Genomic DNA, 23654 nt, shown 5'->3' with positions numbered 1-23654 from the left:
AAAAATAAATGATTCTGCCTTTTAAAATGATTTTTTAAGGTATTTTTGGTAGTGATATCAAGGTGACTAGTACAGGTGTTATTTACATTTTATTAGGGAATATAAGAACAATTAGAAATAGTGGTAAATAAATGTGCTCCTTTTCTATCCATGAGTCAGTTGAAAAGGTAAACTTAATTGGGAGTTGTTAAATGCACATTTTGACCCCATTAATGCAGGATGAAATTTTGCTTATTCATTCTCATTCACAACATTATGATTAGATTCAACCCACCTCTATTATTCCTGGAGCCCATTTTATTATATCATCAGATAAAGACAATTGTTGATCATGTGAATCATATGGAGAAAACTTTCCTACTTTCACCTTAAGTCCAAAGCCTTCTGGGAAATTCTAAAAGTTCAGAATGTGATACTCTGCCTCCAATTTCCTTTTCTCATCCAAAATCACTTGGTCTCCAGCAATATTGTTAAATTGGATGTTTTTAAGAGAGGGGCACAGCTAAAAGATATTCACAATCCTATAGTGCAGTGTATCCCAGAGATAAGACAGACAACTTAAATAAGGGAAAGGGAAAGTCCCTCATTGGTTTTAATTCCTGTTTTGCAATTCAAATGTAAGACATGTACAAATGAAGTACAAATAATGAGTGACTTAGGAGAAGTAAAATATAATGTATCCAACTCCTGCTGGCTGGTGATAGGATCTAAATACCCAGTTTCAAGAACAAATACCAAGCCACATCCACCCAAAGAATGCTGTATAAACCAATCTCAACTGGTTAGCTAAAGCTAGACATAACCATTTACTTTAGCAATGTACCCAGAGTTTCAATTTCCAAAGAATGTATTTAATATTTGAACAACATAATTTATGCATATTATGAATTACTGTGTTTAGCAGTACCTAAAGTTCTTTAGGGTACCTAAAGAACTGTCAACCTTTACTTATTATATAAGGAATTCATATATTAAATCTGGATATTAATATTGAAAACATTAACTCTGCGAATGTTGAGGTCATTGTGAGAGAAAACATTGATGGGGTCTAAAAATACATTTCCTCCTTGCCAGTGGCATGTTTTTCTTCAAGAACATTCTTACAAAGATGTAGAGTATACTGAGAGACAGCTAAAAAGCTACAGTTTTCCTTATGTTATTGGAAAAGGATATTAAGCCACTTAGTTTGATTTCCTATAGAACCCCATTAGACCATAACTTTGCCCCCATTGCAGGCCATTAATGAAAAAGGCATTACCTGTGAAGGAGGAAAAGACCATATCTTTCCCATATTCCATTGGTTGTGCTTCTATTTGGTGAAGAAACATCTCATGCAAAGCCTGGGTCACAGCATATACAGCATTATATATATTGTAACTCTCTTCAGTCAGGGTCACATCAAAAAAGTACCCAGGCAACCATTCCAGGGAGGCATTTTCAGGACAGTTCTCCCATATTACACAGTCAAGCTCAGAAAATGAGCAATTAAAAGCATGAAACCACACCTTCGCAAGATGAAAATCCTTTGGATATTTGAAAGTTTTCACTGTCTGTATCAAATTTGTGAATCCAGAAATGTTTCAATGGTGCTGTGGAAAAATAAGAGGTCCATGGAATGAATCTAACATTAAATAACTCCTACTGATGGATACATCATATTGTGAGTTTATGAACCAGAATTTTCCTGTTATTAAAAATTTCCTTAAAATGCAAATTAAAACCACACTAAAATTCCACCTCACCCTTGTTAGAATAGCCATCATTAGCAAAACCACCAACAACAGATGTTGGCAAGGATGCGGGGAAAAAGAAATCCTCTTACACTGTTGGTGGGAATGTAAACTAATACAAGCACTCTGGAAAAAAAATTGGAGGCTACTTAAAAAGCTAAACATTGGTCTACCATTTGATCCAGCAATACCACTCTTGGGGATATCCCCAAAAGACTGTGACACAGGTTTTCCAGAGCCACCTGCACACCCATGTTTATTGCGGCACTATTCACAATAGTCAAGTTATGGAAACAGCCAAGATGCCCCACCACTGACTAATGGATTAAGAAAATGTGGTATCTATACACAATGGAATTTTATGCAGCCATGAAGAAGAACAAAATGTTATCATTTGCTGGTAAATGGATGGAATTGGAGAACATCATTCTGAGTGAGGTTAGCCTGGCCCAAAAGACCAAAAATCGTATGTTCTCCCTCATATGTGGACATTAGATCAAGGGCAAACACAACAAGGGGATTGGACTTTGAGCACATGAGAAAAGCTTTAGCACACAAGGGAGGGGTGAGGATAGGTAAGACACCTAAAAAATTAGCTAGCATTTGTTGCCCTTAACGCAGAGAAACTAAAGCAGATACCTTAAAAGCAACTGAGGCCAATAGGAAAAGGGGACCAGGAACTAGAGAAAAAGTTAGTTCAAAAAGAATTAACCTAGAAGGTAACACACACACACAGAAAATTAATGTGAGTCAATGCCCTGTATATCTATCCTTATCTCAACCAGCAAAAACCCTTGTCCCTTCCTATTATTGCTTATACTCTCTCTACAGCAAAATTAGAAATAAGGGCAAAATAGTTTCTGCTGGGTATTGAGGGGGTGGGGGGAGAGGGAGGGGGTGGAGTGGGTGGTAAGGGAGGGGGTGAGGGCAGGGGGGAGAAATGACCCAAGCCTTGTATGCACATATGAATAATAAAATAAAATAAAATTTCCTTAAATAGATCAGTAATCCTTGTAGGAAATCAGTGTCACCATAAATGAAATCATATTTGTTGATGATTTACTAATGTATTGATGAATTAAAGATGATTTTGGTGATTCTGGCTTCAAGTTGACTGAATTCCTTCAAATTCCATACAGATTCTTTTCTTGTCCATCTCTTCTCTCAGTTTTGGAAGAGTCCACAAATCATTCTCATCTTCTGAAAACAACAGCCCCATCCAGGTCCAGCTGAAATGAAGTATCAAGGAGATCATATGTAGGGCTAGATATATGCCTTTGGGAGCCATCTGATAGACAGAAGGAATCTGGCCACAGTCACTCGGGATAGGATCAAAAGGTCCAAAAGTAAGCTAAATGGAATGAAAATTAGAAGCCATGTGAGGAAAAGGGTTCCCATAAACCAGAGTCTCAGTTCTGGTATGTACTAAGCAACAGCTCAAAGTGGTAGGGAGGAAGGATTTCTCATCCCATTTTAAAGTCATTTCCCACATCCTGATTATTGATCAAGCTCAGAGATATTGGTAAATGCTTCCCTGCTCCAATACTTCTGTCCTGTTTGTATCAAACAGAAAATGTGGATACTGCACCAAGTTTGGAGTGCTTACCTTTTGAAATAATACATTTTGAGACATTCATAAATACATTCTTTTCTGTTCATTCCCTTTAGACACCTGAAAATGGCACCAAAGTAGTCATATTTTCACAACTCTCTGTTACTCCCAGACTCACAATGGAAATTTGTAGAGTTCCAACAGTGTTCTTAACCAGGCAGAAATTGGTTCTGATATTCCTATAATACTGATGCAGACTTGCTCTCTCTCATGCAGGTATAATTCAGGACATGGTCCTTCCCAGAAAGCCAAATGAAGGGGTTATACAAAGTTGTCATACACTGTAATCTACATTGTAAATGTGAAAACCCAGAGTCAAGTTGAGTAAAATGTCAGAGTTCTTGTTGATCTCTTCAACAGCAAAAGCCACAGCCAGAACAAACTCATAATTCCTGAAGTTAAACCTGCAGATAGAACATAGTAATTTTTGTAGTGAAGAATTAGTGTAGTTATTTACATATCCAGTGCAATGATGTTATGGATTGAATTATTTCACAAAAAAATTAACATGCTGAAACATTACCCCCTAAGGGAACCAGATTAGAATGTGGAGTCTTATTCAGATAATTAGGATGAAGCAAGGTCATGAAAGAATTTCTCCTGCATGAGATTTATATCCTGATGCCACATGTGGACACATGAAAACAACTGCTGTCCATGATACATGAAACAGGCCCTGCATAAGACACCACATTTTCTGGTGTTTTGAGCTTGGCCTTCCTAGCTGTGCACATGGGAAAAAAACCTTTGCTTTTTTAAGCCACCCAGTTTATGTTATATGGTTATATGGAAGGTTAAGCCAACTAAGACCATGTGTTTATCAATGATGAGCACCCAAAATTAGAGCAAGGTGGCAGGTGAAGGGAGATTTCTTGGCAAATTCTCCTCATAGATACTCCAAGGAGAACAGATATTCATGCGCTATCTATGACAGTATAAAAAATATTATGTTAGGAATCATAGTGTTCCTTCATATAAGAAAAAAAGATGCACTGAAAAAAGGCTAAAGTTAGCAGTTTCTCATCTTTTGCCCAAAGACCAAACTCCAAGTAGCCCATCAGGGAGAGAGGAGCCTACAAATGGGAATTATATCCAGGCCTTAGATGTAAATTCAAATAACAAAACAACCATGGTGAAAGTCAGTGCTGGAAAATATGCAATGTTCCCTACTGTCATGCCAGTACCTTTAGTTTGAGCTTCTTGAATTGTGTTATTCAAGTTAATGAAGTTTCTTCTTCCACTCTCTCTGAATTTGTGTAGAACATTACATACTGGGATTTCACCCCTGGAGAGTAGGGAATGAAAGCTAACTCTGGAATTTCTATTAGAACTCTTTGCAATGGTCAGACTAAACACCCAGTACATAGGCCTGATTCAGTACAATAGCTAAATCTCACAAGTAGAGCCTCTACACATGCTCTATTGTAATTTCCAAGGATACCCAAATTTTATCCACACCCCATTCAGCAACAGGGGGGGAAGGGAGCACCTACGCTCTTTTCTATTCTGTTGATGCCTCTGAACCAATGAGACTCAGTTTTGACCCATTTTGGCACAAGCCTAGTTGGACAAGGAACTGTGACCACAACTCCTCCCCCAACCTAAGGAAGAAGTCTATCAGAAAGAGTGCTCAGAACCCAGACAGAGACCTGTGTATTGCCTATATCACCACAAGCTGGAGTGTGGGCCATGGTGTAGCAACAAGACTGTGGAGGGCCTTGTGACTGTGAGCCTCAGCCAGGATACAGTTTTACTCCACATAATTGTGGAGTAACTGGCTAAGGAACAACTCCACAAGTTGTTCCTTTACAAACACATCCCTATTCATGTACAGTACAGTGTGGTTCAGGGCCCATTCAGGCTGGGAGGGACTGGGTAGGAAGATTATGATATCTCTTTGGAATTTAGTGTTGGTGATGCTAGCACTGGGCAGATACTAATTACCCCCATCCTCAGACCTGCCTGTGCTAAACCCTCTAAGTGCTCCAGTGCATTGGGAAGACATGTAGCCCTTGAATGTCAGATTTCATTCTCAACTACCCATGGCCTGTGGCTAGTTGTAGCTGTTTTGGACTGTGTGTCCAACACAGCAATAGGCAGCTTTGTTGGACTAACCAATTGTTGTGTTTCTCTTTGTAGTCTGTAAGACGAGGATATGACAGAGCTCCCAGAGAAGCAGAACAAAGAATACATGCCTTCCCTTTAATTGCTTCTATGATACCTGATTTCTCAGCAGATTTTGAAGAGGTCAGAAAGAGAAGGCATATGATTTTTATAGCAATAAAGGTAAAAAACCCATAATCTAGTGGGAGTACTATACTAAGCAAAAATAATCTTTAGAATTTGAGACTATATGTTCAGTTAAGTCTACTTATATATATAATATTTTTGATGGGTGGGTAAGGAGATTTGCAGGCAGGCAATAAAAGCTAGGAGAATATGTCTCCACCAGATTCATTTTAATGAAATGCTGGAAGAAAGTCTTCAAACTGAAAGAAGGAACCATTAATGAGAAAGAAGAATATATAGAAAAGCATAAAATTTCCTGGTAAGAGTGGCTATACAAACAAATTGAGATATTTTAATATTTTAAGTGTGGTAGATAAACCACACATTTAGTATTAGTAGGAAAAAGAAAACAATTTAAAATAACTATCTTAATATATTAACCAGCAGCTAGCATGGAAAGTTGTAAAATATGATATCATGTTTTGAATGTAAGGGAAGAATAGAATGCAACTGAACATTTTCATTTCTACTTGTTTTTAATGGTATAAATTAAATGACTTTATTATGATATTTACATACATTCACTGATGGTAGTTTGATAATGTTCATTCCTGTATTTCTCACGAGTATATTTTCTGTTCTCCTTGTATTTATATTCTTATCCTTCGAATCATGTTAAGTTGTCATCAATTAAAAATATATTTCTACAATTAAAGAAGGTTTTGAGCATCATGTTAAATATGAAGCATAATCTTATAATTGACAAATGAAAAGTAATGATTCAGTCATGAATAAACACTACTAGTGAAACTCACATATCAATATGTGGAGCGTCTAAAGGGAGGAGAAAGAATGGAAAGAATAACAATAAAGCTGGAGGAAAAGTTACATAATGACTGCAGTGAGAACATATGAATCCACAAATCCTGGGATGTCAATGGATTAAATACTTGAATAAAAACACATCATCTGAGTGAATAAAATGGCAAGATCAAGCTATATGTTGCTTCTGAGAAACTCAGTTCAAGTTTAAGGTCATAAGTAGACAGAAAATGAAGGGACAGAATAAAATAGCTGATGGAAATGGAAGTCAAAAGAAAGCAGGAGTAACCATACTAACATCAGATAAAATAGGCATTAATCAGAGTGATGAAAAGGGACCAGGAAATTCATAACATAATGATAATGGGGCCAATTTTGCAAGATGGTAAAACGGCTCTAAATATATATTTATCCAATATCCAAGCACCCAAATATGTAAAGGGATTATTAGCAGACTTAACTGAACATGTAGTCTGAAAAACAGTAATAATTGAGGACTTTATCACAGCACTTTCAGCAATGAGCTGACCATCCAGACTGAAAATCAATCAATCAACAAAGCAAGCTCAGAGTTAAATTTCACCCTAAATCAACTGGGCCTTGCAGGAATCTGGAGAACATTTCATCCAACCTCTGCTGAATAACATTACTTTTGTCAGCATATTGAACATTCTCCCAGGTATATCATGTGATAGGACACAAAACTACCCTGAAAAATTAAAAAAAAGTATTGAGGATATTTTCTGATGAGGCTTTGACAGAGCAAGAAATCAAGAAATATAGCAAAATTGATTAATTATTTGGAGCCAAATATCAAGGCAAAAATAAATAATTTAAGTGATTATCTAAACAAATGAAAATGGACAACCAGCCTAACAAAAGGTATGGAATACAACAAAAAAAGAACTAAGAGAAGCTATTATAACACTCAATTACTAAATCAAAAGGGTAGAAAGATCTCAGTTAAAAAACCTACCACTGCATCTCAAGGAATAAGGAAAAAGGAATTAACTAAAGTTAAAATTAGTAGAAGGAATAATAATAAATACCAGAGCAGAAATAAAATGGAGCATAAAACACAATAAAGATCAATAAAACAAAGAGTTGGTTCTTCAAAACGAAGCAAAACTGGATAATTCCTTAGCTACATGAAGAACAATGGAGAACAGAAATAAATTCAGATATCAAGATATATGAGAGAAATACAAAAGATCATTAAAGATTTTAGGGACAAATACACATTGATTAATTTAATGATACAGTTACCAAACAGAATAAGGATTTCAAAGAAAACCTGAATAGACCTATAGCACACAAAGAGATGTAGTCAGTAATAAGAAGTCTCCCATCAAAGAAAGGTCCAGGACAATGTCACTTCAATTCTGAATCCTATTGACAATTGAAGTATCAACTAATACTAATTCTTCATGCTTTCTCAAGAACAGAAGTAGGTGTTCTTCCAAGCATATTCTATGAGGCCAGCATTAACCTGAAATCAAACAATACAAGGAAAAATGAAATTAAGAAATTTGTACATGAACTGAACAGACACTTGCCAAATGAAGATCATCAAATGGTCAATAAAATATATGAAAAATACTCAACATTATTACCAATTAGGAAAATACAACACAAACATGTAATGAGATTTCTTCTAATCTCAGAATAGTTATCATCAAGAACACAAAAAATTGCAAATATTGTAGAGGGTATGTGAAAATAGTAACCTTCATACATGGATGGCATATAAATTAGTTACCCACTATCAAAATTGTATCCTGCTTCCTGTAAAAATTAAAAAGAGAGCAACCATTTGGCACAGCTGTATCACTTCTGAATGGATACCCAAAAGTATCAAACTTTACTTTCTACACACATCCTTGCATACCTATATTGATAATTACATATTCATGACAGACAACTTATGAAATCAGTCTAGATGTTCAGCAATAGATAAATGGATGAAGATGTTGTACATGTAAACATGTATTTATGAAATGGAATTTTATTCAGTCACAAACAGTGATAAAGTCATGTCATTTTCAGAAAAATAAATGTAACTAGAGATCATCATGTTAAGCAAAATAAGCAAGTATCATGAATCAATTACCACATATCTATCATATACATAATTTAGGGAAAATACATGAAAATAAATGGGAGACATTATGAAAGGTGAAAGAAGGATTTCAGGAGATATAGTGAAGGACAATAGAGTAGGTGATTGTGATCAAAGTACATGACACGCACATATGGAGATGTCATAATGAAATAATTCACAGAATTAATGTAAGCTAATAATAATTGAAAAAGAAGACATAACCTCTGTAGGTGTAGAATGGGGGATAAAAGCCTGGCCATGAACTCACTTGAGCTTTTTTTCCTTCAAAATTAAATATCTGCCACTATACAAAACAAGGAAACAGATGAATTTCACATCCTCAACTAAAGGAGATGTTTAGAGAGACAGAAACGTTGGGGAGAAACATGAAAGCCTGGGAAGACTATAAATGCTCAGAAATTAAAGATACCCAGCATGTAAATTAAATACTTTCTCTTTAAAAATAGGAAAGTGTCATCAGTATAAAATCATTGCCACCTGAGACATTGTATATTCCCAAAATGCCCTGTTCACTGCATCATTCCCACCATTTGCAGAGAACTATCTCTCCAGACCAAAGTCAACTCCTAGTTGGGGTTTACTGATTATCAATGCTACATTTCCGTTTGAGAAGAGTACATAATATTCAATTTTGACATGCAGGTTTTCTGCACATCTAAAATACCAAACTCTAATTTGTGTTTTACATATTCTGTTTTTTTTTTGTGAGACACAGAAATTCCTCCATTTATTTGTATATTTCCCCTATTTTACTTCATCTCCTTTACATCTTTCATTTTCTCCTCTTCCTCTTCCTTCACTTCTTTCTCCAAGGACTTGGTAAAATTTCTCAGCAGACATCCATCCCTGGCCTTTTATTTCATGGGAGACTTTTCATTACTGAAATGATTCTTATATTACCTTTTCTTCCATTTGTTTATTTATTTAAATTTCCTTTAATATTTTATTGTGTACTTTGTTATGTTTAATCATCTTAAATACTTCTATGCCTAAACTCTACACGTGCAATTGAAGGACACTTTAACTTCCATCTTTCCAGACATGACTCCATTTTTACTGTAAAAGTGTTCTCTTTCTGCACTTCTGAAGACCTTCTCATTCTCTCTCTTATCTAAATTCTCTTTTATGGTTTCTTTCTAATTCATTTTTCTACACAGGTTTTGACCAATTTTTTAGAATTAAAATGCTTTTCTGTTCTCTATGCTCCTATAATACCCAGATTCATTGTTCATAACCTCTAAAAGTAAAATATAAGTTTTGTTAAGTGTGTCATTTGCAGAACTTTCAGTTTGATGTGGGTTTTGTAAGTACTTTTATTCATAGGAACAGTGTATAATTGTTTATACTCTGAAGCTGATAAATTTAATAGGTGAAATATTAGCAATATGTCTAATATTGGTATTTTAAATATTGTCTATATTCTTTGACAGACTGCATTCAACCAGAGTGTGTACTTAATATTTTAGTGAAATTTGGCTATAAGCTCTACTTGTAGAGCTTCATCCTCTGCTGGCCAAAGGCATGTCAGGTGACAAGAATATCAGCTAATATTTGTTTTTTTTAAACAACTTTTAGTTAATGTTGGAATCAAAAGTATGTTTTTTAACACAAAATCCACTTTCAAGAAAAGAGAAATATAATTTATTCTTACCCAAATATGAGTGACCATGGTCCAGGAGTACATATTCAACTTATCCTGAATGATGCATTCTGCAGTCAATTTTACAAAAGCTTTCAAAAATTCATTAACACACATAAATTGTACAAATTAAGTGATTTATTGAGAGATTGTCATGCATACATATAACGAAGTCTCATCATATTCATGCTTTGTTACCATTTCATATTCTCCACTCCCTCAAAAAGCCAACATGCCCCCTTCTCTTTTCATGTCTCCAATTTTCTAGATCCCACTATGAGAGAAAACATGTGATATATATCTTTCTAACTCTGTCTTATTTCACTTAACATGATTGATCTCCAGTTTCATTCCTTCTAATGGAAAGTAGCCTGAGGGCTACCACATAAGTCAGCTCTGCTCACAGGAATCACTCCAGAGAAAACTTTTTGCTAAATAGACTGAGTGAAGCCTCCCATACCTGCCTGGTGAGGAGAGGTGCTGCAACTAGCCACTCATCCTGGCGCATCTCTATCTAAAAGAGGGTCAGGAATTGAACAGGCTAGCCAACTCGGATCATGGGAGATAATTGTTATCCACTTCTGGAAAGACTTGTTGTTAAGCAAACTGCATCTGAATGTCCTCTAATGACAAAGCCTTTGTCTAAACAGACTGAGTGAAGGCTCCCAGACCTGTGTGGTTTGGGGGTGTGATACTGATCACGACTCAGCCCAGTGTGTCAATCCATGAGCGGTAGTGAGTTAGAAAATGCCTGACTACACAGACCCTGTGAAGGCTCTCAGATCTGACTTGTGGGAGAGAAGTATTTCTCAGCCAGTGTCTCTATCCAAGTGAGGGACACTAAGATAGAGAAAACCTCTAGCTAAACTGAGTAAAGGCTCCCACACCACCCTGGCAGGGAAAGAGAAGCACAGGCCTATCTATCCAAATAAAGGGCATGAAAGAAATTCAGACATAAAAAACACTTTTCCTATTTTCATAAATTTTAATTTTTCTAGCCCTCATTGTATTCCCATTATATTTTTTCTTGCTTTTTCAATTCTCAACCCTTTTTTCTTCTTTATATTCATTGTCTCCTTTCTCCTTCATTTTTCCTATTTCTTCTTTACAAACCACTCAGCTGATGGTTTGCAAAGAATCACATCGCTATTATCCTTTCTATCCTTCTGGAATCCTTGACAATTGCACAGTTCTCCACAACAAATGAACAGCATTTCTACAAACTAGGGTCTTACATATATGAACCTCTCACACTTCACCCCTCCTCTGCATTCTCCCATTTTCCTACATTCCTATCAATTCTCCCACTCCCATTATGTTTCATACATATTTTTTAATTTTATATAAACAAGTTTTTTCCAAGCCCCTTCTGCTTATAGATAATACCACCAAAACTTCAATGTTTCATGTAAACACCTGGCTTGTCAAAAATTGGTGAATTTTCTATTACTAAGTTATACTCCCAGACCAGTGGACAAAAATATCATAACAACCAAGCCTTTAACCAATCCTGCCACTATATAGAAATTAATTCAAGGGGAAGACTTCAAGTGACTAAAACACCCACCAAATAATAGACTATAATGGAGTAAATTTCAAAATACAGGTATGAGACATAGGAAAAGGCAAGGGAATATGACTTCTCAAAAGTTCAATAATAAAAAATCTGAAGATGTGATGGACAGAAAAAGGAATAAAACCTCAATTTCCAATCTCAAAAGAATGACAAGAAAAATTAAGAAGTTTAAAAATATGTGCAAAAATATGTTAATGAAATTCAAGAGACTATGGATAAAGAGCTAAATGAATTCCAGGAGAAGGCAAAGACACAACTAAATGAATCCAAGAGGATACCAACAAACATCTGAATGAATTAAGAACAATACAAAAAAAGCTTAATGAAATAAAGAAGACAATACAAGATATGAAAGGGGAATTTATTAAAGCTATAGAAAATCTTAAGTGAAAAATCTGGTAATAAAAAGCACCTTAAGCTAAATTAAAAATACTGTAGAATGCCCCCCAACAGACTGGAATATGGAAGACATAATTTCACGACTGGAAGACCAAATAGATATGATAGAAGAAGCAATTAAATATATAGAGAAAAAAGAAAAGAAATATGAAAGGAATATGAAAGAAATCTGCAATTTCTTTAAAAGAGAAAACCTGAAAACCATGGGCACTGCAGAAGGAAAAGAGGTGCAAGCCAAATCATAGGAAATATATTCTACAAAATAATAGCAAAAAACTTACTAAATCTTGAGAAAGAGGTGCCCATTCAGGTACAGAAAGCCTCTCAGACACCAAGCAGACATGACAAAAGCAGAACTTCTGCACAGCATATTATACTTAAAAATTAAGTACAGAGAACAAAGAAAGAATATAGAAAGTTGCAAGGGAGAAAAGTTAAATCACCTGTAATGACAAACTCATAGGAGTAACAGCAGATTTATCAACAGAAACCTTAAAAGCAAGAAGGGCAGACAATGAGGTATCTTGAGGAATGAAAGAAAATAATTTCAAACCTAGATTACTCTGTCCAGCAAAGCTATCATTCACAATTGAAGAAAAAACAAAAATCTTCCATAATAAAAAGAAACTAAAACATATGACTACTAACCAGCACTCCAAAAGATTCTCAAAGGAACCATACACACAGAAGATGTAGATAAACATAGCCATGTAAGGATGGGAATAATTACATTTCATTAGATAAGCAGATAAGCAATTGTAGAGTAGCAAAGGATCAATTACACACACACACAAACACACACACATAGAGAGAGATGGCAAGAGAGAGAAGAGAATAAAAATAAGAATATGGCAGAAATTACCACATACCTCTTGATATTAAATACAATGTAAGTGGTTTCAACTTTCCCAGTAGATTGTCAAGCAGGACTCAAGAAATGCATCTCCCTGACAAACAAATATTGGCTTAAGTAAAAGGGCTGCAAAAGATTTCCCAAGCAAATGGCAAATGGACTGTGAAAACGGGCAGGAGTAGATATACTTATATCTGATAAACAAGACTTCAAACCTAAATTAGTAGGGGACAAAGAAGGTCATTCAATGATAATGAAAGGAACAATAGATCAGAGAATATAACAAATATTAGCTTATATGCACCCAGGGTGGGTGCACCCAACTTCATTACACAAACACTACTGGACTTAAAAGTGCAGATAGACCACCTGACACAATAATCATATGAGAATTCAATTCTCTACTTTCACTAACAGATAATTCATCCAGACAAAAAAAAATCAACAAGGAAACTCTAGAATTAAAAGATATCAGAGTCCAAATGAACTTAACAGACACCTACAGAGGATTTCATCCAGCACCAGCAAATATATATATATTCCTCAGCTTTCCATGGAACTTTCTGCAAAACAGATAATATTTTAGGACACAAAACAAGTCTAAACAAATAGAAGAAAATTCAAATAATTTCCTCCATTCTGCCAGAGTACAACGAAAAAACCCAGAACTCAACAACAAAAGAAAGTACAGAAAATATTCAAACACATGGAGATGGAACAATGTGTTGTTTAATGGTCAGTGGGTCATCAGAGAAATAAAGTATAAATTTAAGAAGTTCATGTAATCTACTGAAAATGAAAACACAACAAAGCAAAGCGTATGGGATAGAGAAAAGGCAGTGATAAGAAGAAAGTTAATAGCTATGAGTGCCAACATTAAAAACACAGAGATCCCAAATAAATAATCTAATGGTGCATCTCAAGTTCCTAGAAATACAGGAACAAGGTAAACCCAAAATTAGCAGGAGAAAAATGATAAAAATAAGTGATAATATCAATTAAAGAGACTAAAAGAGCTATGCAAAATATCAACAAAACAAAAAGTTTGCTCTTTGAAAAGACAGAAATGATTGATAAAACCTTACCCAATCTTACTAAGAGAGAAAATAAAATTAGTGATGAAAAGTGGGGGAGGGATATTAAAAACAAATACCAATGAATTCCAGAGAATTATTGGGGAAGTCTTTGAGAATCGATACTCAAATAATCTGTAAAGACCACTAGAAATGGACAAATTTCTAGATGTATTGGCCAGCCAAAATTTAAGCAAGATGAGATAAACTACCTAAATAAGTCTATAAGAAGCAATAAAATTGAGACTGTAATAAAGAATTCAACTAGTGAATTCTACAAAATATTTATAGAAGAAACACCAAAACTCCACAAGCTTTTCCATGAAAAGGAATGGAAGGAACACTACAAGGCCAATTCTATGAGTTCAGTGCTACACTCATTTGGAAACCAGACAAGGATGCAACAACAAAAGATAAACCACTCTCTTTAATAGACAGAGATGCAAAAATTCTGAATAAAATACTTGGTAACCAAATTAAGCAATGTATTTAAAAGATCATACACCCTGATCACATTGTTTTCATTCCATGGATGCAAGAATGATTTAGCATACATACTTCAATACATGTAATATAGTGTATCAACAGAATTAATGAAAATAAATCACATGGTCATCTGAATATATGCAGAAAAATACTTTGACAAATTTTATCACTTTTATTAGAAAATTTCTGAGGAAAATTGGAATAGAAGAAATGTAACTCAACATAATAAAGGCTGTAAATGACAAATCTATATCCAAAATCATGCTAAATGTAGAAAAGATGAAATCATTTCCTCTAAAGTCAATAATGAGACAAGTGTATTCACTCTTCTCAATCAATCTTGTTCTGGAACTACTAGCTAGAACAAGGCAAGAGAAAAAAATAAAAGGGAGTAAAGTCCAGAAGGAAGGAGTAAAAATTTCCATGTTGGCAAATGATATGATTCTTTACTTAAAGAACCATAAAGACTCCATTAAAAATCTCCTGGATATGAAAAACACTTTCAGCAGTGTAGCAGAATATAAATCAATCTAATATAAAAATAGATATTCTTTTGCTATACACAAAGAATGAGCAAGTAGTCTGAGAAGAAGTCAGGAAAACAATTGTATTCATGGCCTCAAAAATATCTAGGTATAAACTTATCCAAGTGACAAATGTCTCTACAATGAAAACTTCAAAACCTTGAAGAACAAAATTGATGCAGATGTCAGGAGATGAAGAGCCCTCCCATCTTTATATATCAAAAGAAAGAATGTCATGAAAATGTCTATACTACTGAAAGCAATCTACAGATTAAATGCAATGCCCAATGTTGTTATTCACAGAATGAGAAAGACAAATCCCAAATTTATACAAAAATGTAAAAGATCCCAAAGAACAAAAGTAACCCTGAGCAGAAGGACTATGCTGCAGGTATCAAAATACCAGACTTCAAATTATACTACAGAGACATAGTAACAAAAAGAGCATAAGCCTTGTACAGGCACAAGAACAGGTAGGAAGACTGACAGATCAGAATAGAAGCCCTAGAAATAAAACCACACAGCTACTATCATCTGATCTTTAACAAAGGAGTCCAAGACATACTTTGGAGAAAGCCAGACCTTTCAACAAATGGTGTTTGAAAACTGATTATCTACATGCAGAAGACTGAAAATGTCCCTTTTCTCTCAACCTGTACAGAAATCAAGTTTAAGTGGTTTGAAGATCTTAATATAAAACATAAAACATTGAAATTACTATAGGAAGAAAGAAATTTCTGGAAGATATAGGCATAGGTAATTATTTTCTGAATAGACTACACATGCCCAGGAAAGAAGAATGAGAATTGACAAAAGGGAATGCATCAATTTAAAGTTTCTGCACATCAAAAGAAACAGTTACCAGAATCAAAGTATACTGTGTACATGAATGGAATTACCACAGTTTGTAAAGAATGCTAGTTCCAAAATATAATCAAGCTATTTAAAATAATGAATGAATAATAATAAATAAATATATCTTTAAATTGTCAGTAACATAAACCATTGGGGGGAAATATGTGTTGTACTAAAACAGTTGAGAAGAATTGTGCTGGCTACTTCAACAAAACTAGAAAATTCTACCAATGAATAGGAAAACATTAAAAATAATATTTCATAGATGCCATGGGTCACCAAAAAGTGCTGTCCATATTACCAATATCAAAATAAAAGATTTATTTAAAAACGTGCCAGTGGTCATAGAATATAAAGTGAGTTTTAGGTTTGATGTAATCAACTTTAAAATATGAATGGGATTCCACAAAGGTAATATAATTTTTTAAGATTTACCATAAAGAAATTTTGAATCTTTGATAAGACAAATGTGCTTAATATCATATATATATTATCCACTATATAAATATCCTGAAACATTACAAGTTAATTCATTAATATACAAATTTAAGTTTTATGTGGCATTTATACAGAAAGTTCAAGAAAATACTAAATGAAGACAATAACAATTTTATTTTTAAAAGGAATCACAACCACAAAACTCATATGTATTAACTGTAAATTTTGCATATCTAAAGCAATGCTGTCCAAAAAAGTAGAGTTGAGACATTCTAAAAGCACATATTGGAAACATGGAAAATTATTCAATAATTATAACTGGGAAAATTGGATATGTGTATGCAGAGTATTGAAACATACTCCACACATTTCTCTTCTTATAGAATAATAAACTTAAAATTAAATTTCCAAATATAAGACCACAAGTCATGAATATACTAGATGTAAAAACATGGGAAACATTTAAAAATTTGTATGATTAACATTTTGGGGGCATAAGGCCTCAAAAGCAAAGAGAACTAAAGAAAAAAATGAGAAGGGATTATGGCAGGTTGAGAATCTTCTTCATGGAAAGGAAAAAACCATAGAGAGAGGAGACCTACAGAATGAAGAAAAGACTTTGCAAGTGATTCATACGATGAAGTACTAGTATCCAGACTATACATCACACTTGTAAAACTAAATAAAAATAGCACAGAAATATGAAATTGGAAAAATGCTAAAACCATTCCAGGAATGAGGGGATGAGAGATGAAGGAGAATGATGGAGGGGATGAATTTAACTATGATACAGTGTAAGCACTTTTGTAAATATCACAATGTACACCCAGTACAGCAATAATATGATAAGAAAAACAAAAATTCAAAAAGTAAACTCCTAAACCCCAGAAATAATTCAATTAAAAATTAATTGATCTGAATAGGTATATTTCCAAAGAAGTAATTCATATTCCCAAGAAATTTAAACAGGACAAATGATTAAGTTTCTTAACTGACAAGTATTTATAGATCAGTACCACAATGAGACATCATCTCACACAAGTTAGGATGGCTATTATTAAGAAAAGCAGGTGAGAGATTACAAGATGGCAGCTAGAGGGAGGAAGCAGAAAGCGAGCCTCCTATAGTGAAATTTGGAGAGACGCTGGAGACACACTTTTCAGGCAAAATCACTGAGAAGAGGCAAAACTTTGACCCCTCCACAACTCCAGCTGGTGCAGAGCATCTCCACTTCACGTTAAATGGAGAATCAAGGAGGGCCCCTGGGCCGCCGGTCACCCGTGCCCAGATGGCTTGGGAAGATGTGGACAAGGTGAGCTTCACAGTACCATGGTACTCCCACAGACAACCCTGGGCCAGAGCAGCATAGCTGCCTGGACAGACTGACCTCCACCCGGGGAAAAAAGAGAAACTGAGTAATAAGCAATAAGAACAATAAAGACACACGGCAAAGACGGTGGGGCACACTGAGTGCCAAAGATTGGGGGAAGGGAATCTTTCCCGGAACTGTAAATAAATTAGCCAGGTGAGCAGGAGAGGCTCCAGCGGGAGCGGGGATGCGCACCCAGCAACCAGGAGCGGGAAAGATTGTGAGAGTGGCAGAGGGAGGAAAACTCCACAGGAGAGGGGGAAAGATCCACTTCCCATGTGAGCTGTAAACAAACATGGCGGCTGGCAGGAGCAGCAGCACTGCCCAGTAATCAGGAGCAGGAAAGCTTCTAAAAGTGGCGGTGGGAAGAAAACTGCACAGGAGAGGGGGAAGATCCACTTCCCACATGAACTGTAAAAAAACACACAGGCCTGAGAAAGCAAGTGCAGTGTCACATTCTCCAGTGTGCTTGGAAAGGGGAAAGCTTGTAGCAGAGGCTCATGCACAGGAGAACTCTGAATAAACAAAGCCTGCGGGGCCAGGTGAGTGCTAAGCTTACCCCAGAGATCTGCATAAATAATGCCTCCAGTAACAGCAGGCTGACAGCAGCGGGCAGGAAAGACACAGCCGCAGATACCATTCTCAGAACTGTCTCCAGACTCTTTTTTTTTCTCTTTTTCTCCCTACCTTTGATGAGAGAACTGAATTACACCTGCATGCTGAAAAACTTACTGAAACTGTATTGCATTTGAACTTGGGACACTTGGTGGGGTTTTTTGTGTGTGTAGTTTTGTTCTACTTTATGCATCCCCTTTGATGAGACAACTACAGAACAACATCTGAGGCACCATCTCCAGGATTGGAGACTGAGATGGACACCCAAATTATTGAGACTGAAACTTCATTGCATTTGAACTTGGAGGTTTTTTGGTTTTTTGGTTTTTTAGTTTTCTTTAAATTTTCTATTTTTCATTTTATTTTATTTTATTTATATACATATTTCTTTCATTTACTTATTTTTTATTATTATTCTTATCTTTATTTATTTTTATTTTTTTATTTATTTTTTATTTTTTATTTTCAATCCTCTCTCTGTCTCTCTAATGTGTGTTTAGCTTACTGTCGATTAGTACACTAATGCTCCCTGCTTATAACTTTCAAACTTTCTTGTCTGATTCCTCATTGTCTCTTTATTTGTTTTTCCCTTTTCTTCAACTTCTTGCTTTCCATTTCTGCTCACCCTTCCATTCTAAATATTACCATTGTTATTATTACAAGCTAGAAAATACTTAATTGCACACAGTGCAGGGACAGTAACAACACCAAGGACAATGATGGGAAGACAGAGAAAACAGGGAAACCAGTTTCCCCACAGCAAAAAATTAGTACAGGAACCACAGGGGAATGAAGAAAACAGATACTCAGACCCAGACTCCAACAAAATGAAGATAAACTATGCCAGAGGACCCAATGAAGCCAAGAATAATTTAAAAGAAGACATACCACAGGTACTCAATGAAAATTTTATAGAGATGATACTGGATAGGGTCAACCAAAATGTACAAGAGATACTCAATAAATTCCAACACAACAAAAATAGAGAATTTGAAAAAGCAAAAGAAGAAATAAAGCAAACCATAGAAGCACTGTATAAACACCAAAGTGAAAGAGAGAACATGAAGAATAAACAGATAAATGAACTCAGGACAAAAATAGACATTATAGAGAAAAACAGCCAGGATATGGAAAACCTCAGAAAAAAGAATGAAACAGAACTACAAAACAAAACGGAAGGCCAATCCAACAGAATAGAACAAACAGAAGACAGAATCTCAGAACTTGAAGATGAAATGGTAATTAAAGGAAAAACCGCAGAACTACCAATTAAACAACTCAAGACCTATGATAAGAAAATACAAGAACTCACTGACTCCATCAAAAGACCAAACTTGAGAATCATGGGCATTGAAGAAGGAGAAGAGGTGCAAGCGAAGGGAATGCATAATATATTCAACAAAATAATAGTGGAAAATTTCCCAAATCTAGAGAAAGATATTCCCATACAGATGCAAGAGGCCTCCAGGACACCAAACAGACCAGATCAAAATAGAACTATCCCACGACATATCATCATTAAAACAAGTTCAGAAACTAGGGAAAGAATATTGAAGGCTGTAAGAGAGAAAAAACAAGTAACATACAAAGGGAAACCCATCAAAATCACAGTAGACTTCTCAACAGAAACATTAAAAGCAAGAAGAGCATGGGGTGAGATCTTCTGGGCACTGAATGAAAACAACTTCAACCACAGGATACTCTACCAAGCAAAACTATCATTCAAAATAGATGGAGCAATAAAAGTCTTCCATGATAAGCAGAAACTAAAACAATATGTCACCACAAAGCCACCACAACAAAAGATTCTTCAAGGGATTCTGCACACAGAAAGTGAAACCCAACTTAACCATGAAAAGGCAGGCAGCACCAAACCACAGGAAAAGAAAAAGCAAGTAAGTAGAGAGTAATCTCAACTTAAGAACACACAATCAAACCTTCAAACAACTAGGACAACTAAATGACAGGAATCACCACATACCTATCAGTACTAACACTTAATGTTAACGGACTTAATTCACTCATCAAAAGGCACCGCTTGATGAAATGAATTAAAAGGGAAGGTCAACAATTTGTTGCTTACAGGAGACCCATCTCACTGACAAAAATAAGCTTAGGCTTAGGATGAAAGGCTGGAAGAAGAGTTACCAAGCCAATGCCCCCTGAAAACAGGCATTAGTAGTAATACTTGTCTCTAACAAAGTAGACTTCAAACCTACATTGATCAAATGAGATAAAGAAGGACATTCCATACTAATAAAAAGGGAAATAGACCAAAAGGAAATAATAATCATCAACCTGTATGCACCCAATGTCAACGCACCCAATTTCATCAAACATACCCTGAAAGACATAAAAGCATATATTAATGCCAAATAAGTGGTTGTGGGAGACTTTAACACACCATTATCATCAATAGATAGGTCATCCAAACAAAAAATCAATATAGAAATCCAATATCTAAAATATACAATAGATCAGATGGACCTAGTTGATGTCTACAGAACATTTCATCCAACTTCTACACAATATACATTCTTCTCAGCAGCCCATGGAACCTTTTCCAAAATAGATCATATCCTAGGGCACATAGCAAGTCTCAGCAAATATAAGAAAATAGAAATTGTACCGTGCATACTATCTGATCACAATGCAGTAAAAGTAGAACTCAACAACAAAAGTAAAGACAAAAAACATGCAAAGAACTGGAAACTAAAAAACTCATTACTTAATGAACAATGGATCATCAATGAAATAAGAGAGGAAATTAAAAAGTTCCTGGAAGTCAATGAAAATGAAAACACAACCTATCAGAACCTATGGGACACAGCTTAGTCAGTCCTGAGAGGAAAGTTTATAGCCATGAGTGCATATATTAAAAAGACTGAAAGATCCCAAATCAATGACCTAATGATACATCTCAAACTCCTAAAAAAACAAGAACAAGCAAATCCCAAAACAAATAGGAGAGAAACAATAAAAATAAGAGCTGAAATCAATGAAATAGAAATAAAAAAAAACATACAAAGAATTAATGAAACAAAAAGTTGGTTCTTTGAAAAAATAAACAGGATCGATTGACCCCAGGCAAACCTGACTAAAATGAGGAGAGAAAAAACCCAAATTAGTAGAATCAGGAATGCAAAAGGGGAGATAATAACAAACACCATGGAAGTCCAGGAAATCATCAGAGACTACTTTGAGAACCTATATTCAAATGTATTTGAAAATCTTAAAGAAATGGACAGATTTCTAGATACATATGATCATCCAAAACTGAACCAAGAGGAAATTAATCACCTGAATAGATCTATAACACAAAATGAAATTGAAGCAGCAATCAAGAGTCTCCCCAAAAAGAAAAGTCCAGGACCTGATGGATTCTCTGCTGAATTCTATCAGATCTTTAAAGATGAAATGATACCAACCCTCCTTAAACTGTTCCATGAAATAGAAAGGGAAGGAAAACTTCCTAACACATTTTATGAAGCCAGTATTACACTTATCCCAAAACCAGGCAAAGACACCTCCAAAAAGGAGAACTATAGGCCAATATCCTTAATGAACATTGATGCAAAAATCCTCAACAAAATAATGGCAAACCGAATTCAGCAACACATCAAAAAGATTATTCACCACGACCAGGTAGGCTTCATCCCAGGGATGCAGGGGGTGGTTCAACATACGAAAATCAATAAACGTAATAAACCACATTAACAGAAGCAAAGACAAAAACCACTTGATCATCTCAATAGATTCAGAAAAAGCCTTTGATAAGATCCAACACCATTTCATGATAAAAGCTCTAAGAAAACTAGGAATAGAAGGAAAGTACCTCAACATTATAAAAGCTATATATGACAAACCTACAGTCAGCATTATACTTAATGGAGAAAAACTGAAACCATTCCCTCTAAAATCAGGAACCAGACAAGGATGCCCACTATCTCCACTCCTATTCAACATAGTACTGGAATTCCTAGCCAGAGCAATTAGGCAAGAAGAAGGAATAAAAGGAATACAAATAGGTAAAGAAACTGTCAAAATATCCCTATTTGCAGACGACATGATCCTATACCTTAAAGACCCAAAATACTCTACTCAGAAGCTTCTAGACATCATCAATAGCTATAGCAAGGTAGCAGGATATAAAATCAACATAGACAAATCATTATAATTTCTATACACTAACAATGAGCAAACTGAAAAAGAACGTATGAAAACAATTTCATTTACAATAGCCTCAAAAAAAAAATCAAATACCTAGGTGTAAACCTAACAAAAGATGTGAAAGACCTCTACAAGGAAAACTATAAACTTCTGAAGAAAGAGATTGAGGAAGACTATAGAAAGTGGAGAGATCTCCCATGCTCATGGATTGGTAGAATCAACATAGTAAAAATGTCTATACTTCCAAAAGAAATCTACATGTTTAATGCAATTCCCACCAAAATTCCAATGACATTAGTTAAAGAGATTGAAAAATCTACTGTGAAATTTATATGGAAACACAAGAGGCCATGAAAAGCCAAGGCAATACTCAGTCAAAAGAACAATGCTGGAGGTGTCATGATACCCAACTTCAAACTATATTACAAAGCAATAACAATAAAAACAGCATGGTACTGGCACAAAAACAGACATGAAGACCAGTTAGACAGAATAGAGGACCCAGATATGAAACCACACAACTATAACCAACTTGTCTTTGACAAAGGAGCTAAAAATATACAATGGAGAAATAGCAGCCTCTTCAACAAAAACTGCTGGGAAAACTGGTTAGTAGTCTGCAAAAAACTGAAACTAGATCCATGTATATCACCCTATACCAAGATTACCTCAAAATGCATCAAGGATCTTAATATCAGACCATAAACTCTAAAGTTGATACAGGAAAGAGTAGGAAATACTCTGGAGTTAGTAGGTATAGGTAAGAACTTTCTCAACGAAACCCCAGGATCACAGCAACTAAGAGATAGCATAGATAAATGGGACTTCATAAAACTAAAATGCTTCTGTTCATCAAAAGAAATGGTCTCTAAACTGAAGAGAACACCCACAGAGTGGGAGATAATATTTGCCAGCTACACATCAGACAAAGGACTGATAACCAGAATATTTAGGGAACTTAAAAAACTAAATTCTCCCAAAACTAATGAACCAATAAAGAAATGGGCAAGTGAACTAAACAGAACTTTCTCAAAAGAAGAAATTCAAATGGCCAGAAAACACATGAAAAAATGCTCACCATCTCTAGCAATAAAGGAAATGCAATTTGAAACCACACTAAGATTCCACCTCACCCCTGTTAG

The sequence above is a fragment of the Castor canadensis genome, chromosome 14, assembly GCF_047511655.1.
Source record: "Castor canadensis chromosome 14, mCasCan1.hap1v2, whole genome shotgun sequence".
Lineage (NCBI taxonomy): Eukaryota > Metazoa > Chordata > Mammalia > Rodentia > Castoridae > Castor > Castor canadensis.
Note: the sequence above shows the minus strand (reverse complement) of the source record.